We start from the raw sequence: 6,665 nt of genomic DNA, 5'->3' as shown, positions 1-6,665 counted from the left end.
GCAAATGTCCTTTCCCATTGTGTGGGTTGTCTCTTTGCTTTGGTTATCGTCACCTTAGCTGTACAGAAGCTTTTCAGTTTAATGAAGTCCCATTTGTTTATTTTTGTTGTTGTTGCAATTGCCATGGCAGTCTTCTTCATGAAGTCTTCCCCCAGGCCAATATCTTCCAGTGTTTTTCCTATGCTTTCTTTGAGGATTTTTATTGTTTCGTGCCTTAAATTTAAGTCCTTTATCCATCTTGAATCAATTTTTGTGAGTGGGGAAAGGTGTGGGTCCAGTTTCAGTCTTTTACACGCAGACATCCAGTTCTCCCAACACCATTTATTGAATAGGGAGTCTTTCCCCCAAGGTAAGTTCTTGTTTGGTTTATCGAAGATTAGGTGGTTGTAAGATGTTAGTTTCATTTCTTGGTGTTCAATTCGATTCCAAGTGTCTATGTCTCTGTTTTTGTGCCAGTACCATGCTGTCTTGAGCACTATGGCTTTGTAGTACAGACTAAAATCTGGTATGCTGATGCCCCCAGCTTTATTTTTGTTACTAAGAACTGCCTTAGCTATACGGGGTTTTTTCCGGTTCCATACAAAACGCAGAATCATTTTTTCCAAATCTTGAAAGTACGATGTAGGTACTTTGATAGGAATGGCATTGAATAGGTAGATTGCTTTGGGAAGTATAGACATTTTAACAATGTTGATTCTTCCAAGCCATGAGCATGGTATGTTCTTCCATTTGTTAATATCCTCTGCTATTTCCTTTCTGAGGAGTTCATAGTTTTCTTTATAGAGGTCCTTCACCTCCTTCGTTAGGTATATTCCTAGGTATTTCATTTTCTTTGAAACTATGGTGAAGGGAGTTGTGTCCTTAATTAGCTTCTCATCTTGACTGTTATTGGTGTATACAAAGGCTACTGACTTGTGGACATTGATTTTATATCCTGAAACATTACTGTATTTTTTGATGACTTCTAGGAGTCTTGTAGTTGAGTCTTTGGGGTTCTCTAAGTATAAGATCATGTCGTCAGCAAAGAGGGAGAGTTTGACCTCCTCTGCTCCCATTTGGATTCCCTTTATTTCCTTGTCTTGCCTAATTGTATTGGCTAGAACTTCCAGCACTATGTTGAATAGTAAAGGTGACAGAGGACAACCTTGTCTGGTTCCAGTTCTAAGAGGAAAAGCTTTCAGTTTTACTCCATTCAGTAAAATATTGGCTGTGGGTTTGTCATAGATAGCTTCAATCAGTTTTAGAAATGTGCCACCTATGCCTATACTCTTCAGTGTTCTAATTAGAAAAGGATGCTGGATTTTATCAAATGCTTTTTCTGCATCTATTGAGAGGATCATGTGATCTTTATTTTTGCCTCTGTTAATATGGTGGATAACGTTTATGGACTTGCGTATGTTGAACCAGCCTTGCATCCCTGGGATGAAGCCTGCTTGATCATGATGAATGACTTTTTTGATGATAAGCTGTAATCTATTGGCTAGGATTTTGTTGAGAATTTTTCCATCTATATTCATGAGTGAGATTGGTCTGAAATTCTCCTTTTTGTTTGGGTCTTTTCCTGGTTTTGGTATCAGGGTGATGTTTGCTTCATAGAATGTGTTGGGGAAGATTCCTTCTTCCTCAATTTTTTGGAATAATTTCTGCAGTACAGGAATAAGCTCTTCCTTGAAGGTTTGATAGAATTCTGGTGTGAAGCCATCTGGACCAGGGCATTTTTTAGTTGGAAGCTTTTTTATTGTTTCTTTGATCTCAGTGCTTGAAATTGGTCTGTTCAGGAGGTCTATTTCTTCCTGGCCAAGTCTAGGGAGAGGGTGTGATACCAAATATTGATCCATTTCCTTCACATTGTCAAATTTCTGGGCATACAGTTTCTGGTAGTATTCAGAGATGATCTCTTGTATATCTGTGGGATCAGTTGTTATTTCCCCTTTATCATTTCTGATTGAGGTTACTAGAGATTTTACTTTTCTATTTCTAGTTAGTCTGGCCAATGGTTTATCTATTTTATTTATTTTTTCAAAAAACCAACTCCTTGTTTCATTAATTTTCTGAATGATTCTTTTGTTTTCAATTTCATTGATCTCTGATTTGATTTTGGAGATTTCTTTTCTTCTACTGAGTTTAGGCTTAGATTGTTCTTCTTTTTCCAATTCCATAAGGTCTCTTGTGAGATTGTTGATGTGCTCTCTGTCTGTTTTTCGAATGTAGGCATCTAAAGCGATGAATTTTCCTCTCAAAACTGCTTTTGCAGTATCCCACAGGTTTTGGTAGCTTGTGTCTTCATTGTTGTTATGCTTAAGGAAGTTAGTGATTTCCTGTTTGATTTCTTCCTGCACCCATCTGTTATTCAACAGAAGATTGTTTAATTTCCATGCCTTTGGATGGGGTCGAGCATTTTTGTTAGAGTTGAGTTCCACCTTTAGTGCCTTATGGTCTGAAAAGATACAAGGTAAAATTTCAATTCTTTTGATTCTGTTGATATTTGTTTTGTGTCCCAGGATATGATCAATTTTGGAAAATGTTCCATGGGGTGATGAGAAGAATGTATATTCTTTATCTTTGGGGTGGAGTGTTCTATATGCGTCTATCAAGCATAATTGTTCTAGGGTCTCATTTAAATCTCTTATATCTTTGTTTAATTTCTGTTTAGAGGATCTGTCCAGCTCTGTAAGAGGTGTGTTAAAGTCCCCTGTTATGATGGTATTATCAGATATCATATTGCTCAGACTGAGTAAGGTCTGTTTCAAGAATCTGGGAGCATTTAAATTTGGTGCATAGATATTTAGAATTGAAATGTCTTCTTGTTGTAGTTTTCCCTTGACCAATATAAAGTGACCATCTTTGTCTTTTTTGACTTTAGTTGCTTTAAATCCACATGTATCTGAAAATAAGATTGCAACTCCTCTTTTCTTCTGAATTCCATTTGCCTGGAAAATTGTCTTCCAACCCTTGACTCGGAGCTTTAATTTGTCTTTTGAAGCCAGGTGTGTTTCCTGCAGACAGCAAATGGATGGCTTGTGTTTTTTAATCCAGTCAGCCAATCTATGTCTCTTCAGTGGGGAATTCAAACCATTAACATTTATGGAGATAATTGATAAGTGTGGTAGTATTCTATTCGTCTTATTTGGTGAGAGTCCATTACTTAGTTTTATCTTTTGCATCAGTGTGGAGGTTAGGTTCTGTCCTTTGATTTCTGGGTTCTTACTTTGCTGCTGATCCATTGTGGTGGTCAGTGTGCAGAACAGGTTGAAGTATTCCCTGTAGAGCTGGTCTTGTTGTGGTGAATTTCCTCAATGTTTGTATATCCGCAAATGATTTGATTTCTCCATCAATTTTGAAGCTTAGCTTAGCAGGGTACAGAATTCTGGGCTGAAAATTGTTCTGTTTAAGTAGATTAAAGGTAGATGACCATTGTCTTCTTGCTTGGAAAGTTTCATTAGAGAAGTCTGAGGTCACTCTGATGGATTTGCCCCTGTAGGTCAAGTGGCGCTTACTCCTGGCAGCTTGCAGAATCTTTTCTTTTGTCTTGACTTTGGACAGGTTCATCACAATGTGTCTTGGAGAAGCTCGGTTAGAGTTGAGGCGACCTGGGGTCCGATATCCCTCTGAAAGCAGTGTGTCAGAATCTTTGGTGATGTTTGGGAAATTTTCTTTTATAATATTCTCTAGTATGGCTTCCATTCCTCTGGGGCATTCTTCTTCCCCTTCTGGAATTCCTATAACTCGTATGTTGGAACGTTTCATAAAGTCCCATAATTCTGACAGTGAACGTTCTGCTTTCTCTCTCTTCTTTTCTGCCTCTTTTACTATCTGAGTTATCTCAAAAATTTTGTCTTCTACCTCTGAAATTCTTTCTTCTGCATGGTCTAACCTGTTGCTGATACTTTCCATTGCATCTTTAAGTTCCCTGATTGACTGTTTCATTTCCTTCAGCTCTGCTATATCCTTTTTATATTCTTCATATCGTTCATCTCTGATTTGATTCTGTTTTTGGATTTCCTTTTGGTTATTTTCCACTTTATTAGCAGTTTCCTTCATTGTTTCCATCATTTCTTTCATTGTTTTCAACATGTGTATTCTAAATTCCCTTTCTGTCATTCCTAACATTTCTGTATAGGTGGAATCCTCTGCAGTAGCTACCTCATGGTCCCTTGGCGGGGTTGTTCTGGACTGGTTCTTCATGTTGCCTGGAGTTTTCTGCTGATTCTTCCTCATGAGTGATTTCTTTTATCTGTTTCCTTGCCCTAATTTTCCTTTCACTTCCTCTTGCTCTTTAAGTTCTCGTGCCTGTGGAAGTTGTGGGCGGGTTTAGACGGGTTGAACACACGCGACCACTTGCCGGTTTTCCACTGTTTTAGTCCTCCTCTTGGGGTCCAGAAGTCTCTCGCTGACTCCCTGTATCCTCATAGGAGTGATGATAGGCAGTTCCCAGCAGCCAGAGATGCCTGGAGTCCTATCTCCCCAGACTCACGGTGCCCAGATGCAAGGAAGCTGTTACTCGGCTGCCATCTTGCTCCGCCCCCCCAACAAAGTAATATTTCTAAGGCTCACTGCTGACTCTTTCTGGAAAGTCCTAAATTTCCCTATCTTCTATAATTGCTGCAATAAGTGGTGAGGATTCTGGGAACACAATGACCAATTCACATGGTCTAGAAGCCCACCAAAAGCATGATTACCGTTAGCCTAGACTAACTTCTTCCAGAGAGACCTACTAAGTATATTTTCCAGGAAACTTGCATGGACATCTTTGTACATCCCTGACATCTATAACTCACCATCCAATTAAAAAGCCTAAACATCTGCCTTCTTCAGTACTCTCATTCCCTTTCTGCTTTGGAATTTCTCTTCCAATTTCTCTTCTATCTTAATTCCCTCCCAGGTTTATTCACTAATTTTACTACTTTGTTTTATAAAACAAATGCCCCCACATATTTGATCTAATCTACTTCCTTGGCTGGCTTGTTGCAAACGAACTGGTTGTCTTTCAGTCTCACGAAAGAAAGACTCACTCTCCCACACCCAGCGCCTCAATTAGGATGTGGGGTCAGTCTTCAGATCATTGCTCTTCTATCTTCCTGTAAATGTCTCTGTTGCTAAAGACATGTGCCATCCAAGTGACATCAGGACAGGAGAGTGTAGTGGTTAATGATCTTTAGATACAGATAACTTGAATTTAAATCTTGGTTAAACCACGTAGTAGCTGTGTGTGATCTTGGACAAGTTACCTAATTCCATTATGTCTCTTCTGAAAAAAAAAAAAAAAAGGACATTTGTACTTATCCTATAAGCAAAAATAAGGGAATCAACATAAAGTACTTATGCTTGACCAGTAGCATTCAGTAAATGTTTACTATTATATTACGATTATCCTCTCCACTCCTTGTGTCCATCTACCATCCTCCCCAATTCATCTCCTTCACTGAAGCCCCTGGCATCTTGCTCCTCAGCATATGAATGTTCATTAAACACTCTGGCTCCTACAGTTCCTTGACCTCTTTGATTTAAATGTCTTTAATCTTCATTCCTCTTCAGCCACACATAATGACAAACCTGATTCTAATGGGGAACTACTACCTCTGCAGCATTACATTCAAGTATCTGACTTGACCAAAATCTTCTATGCTTTTAACCTTAAGTTCATTGTTCTGTAACATCTATTCCTAAAACTTATTGAAGATTCCAGTCCTCAAACCTCTATCAATCATTTCCCATTACCACTCTTCTATCTAGTCAACCACTCTCTTATCAATAACCTCAACATTGGTTGCTTCCTTTTCTTTCTAGTGAATACTCTACCACCAGCATTATTACAGGCCCTAGTCCCATATAAATCCAATTGAACTACCCCATTTTTATGTGCTTTGTGTGGACTGTGGCTGGATAAAATCACATTATGTACCCTGTTTGCAATGGAGATGAGAAACAGATGGAAAATAGCTGAGGTGGCATTGCAGCTGCAGGTTTAGTTTCTGAGGTTCTACCTAGTTCCTGCCACTTGTACTTTGATTTTAGGAGTTTCTTCAATGAGCTAATAAATGTCCACTTGCTAAGCTTGACTGAATTGAGTTTCTACCAAAATAAGCCTGACTAATACACTACCCTCTATCCAAGACTGGTTTTGTACCCCTTTTCTGGTGCTATCAATACCCATCAGTTCTTATCACTATATTCTTTGAAAAGAATGGTGTCTAATTTATTCCTGATTACTTTAGCAATTATCACAGTGAATTACTGTTATCTATTATTTGTTTTTTACTATCCCTTGAGAGTGAGGATTGCAATCCTTGAATAGTAATAGTTCTCAGCCTGTGTGAGATGAATGAATGAGCAAATGAACAAATTGTTAAGGTGAAAGAGAAGCAAGCCTAACTCTATTTTGATATAATTCCTTTTCTTGAGAATCAGTGGGAAGGCAAAACAAGCCTGATTCCATTCTGGTCTTTTGCTACATTTTATTGCTTTAAAAAAAAAGCAAACTGGTTCCTCTTGCCTCCCCACCCATTGCATGGTATTTTAAGTGTACCTGGTTAGAACTGTTAGAATTATTAGTATTATGTAGAAAGTCGCTCACTACCTTTGCAACAACAGCCCTCGTGATCATGTTAAGGTGGTCTTCATGCCATCTGTATATGATATGGAAATGTTAAAAGAGCAAATTTGAC

The sequence above is a fragment of the Nycticebus coucang genome, chromosome 14 (genome assembly GCF_027406575.1).
Source record: "Nycticebus coucang isolate mNycCou1 chromosome 14, mNycCou1.pri, whole genome shotgun sequence".
NCBI classification, from domain to species: domain Eukaryota; kingdom Metazoa; phylum Chordata; class Mammalia; order Primates; family Lorisidae; genus Nycticebus; species Nycticebus coucang.
This window is presented reverse-complemented; position numbering follows the sequence as displayed.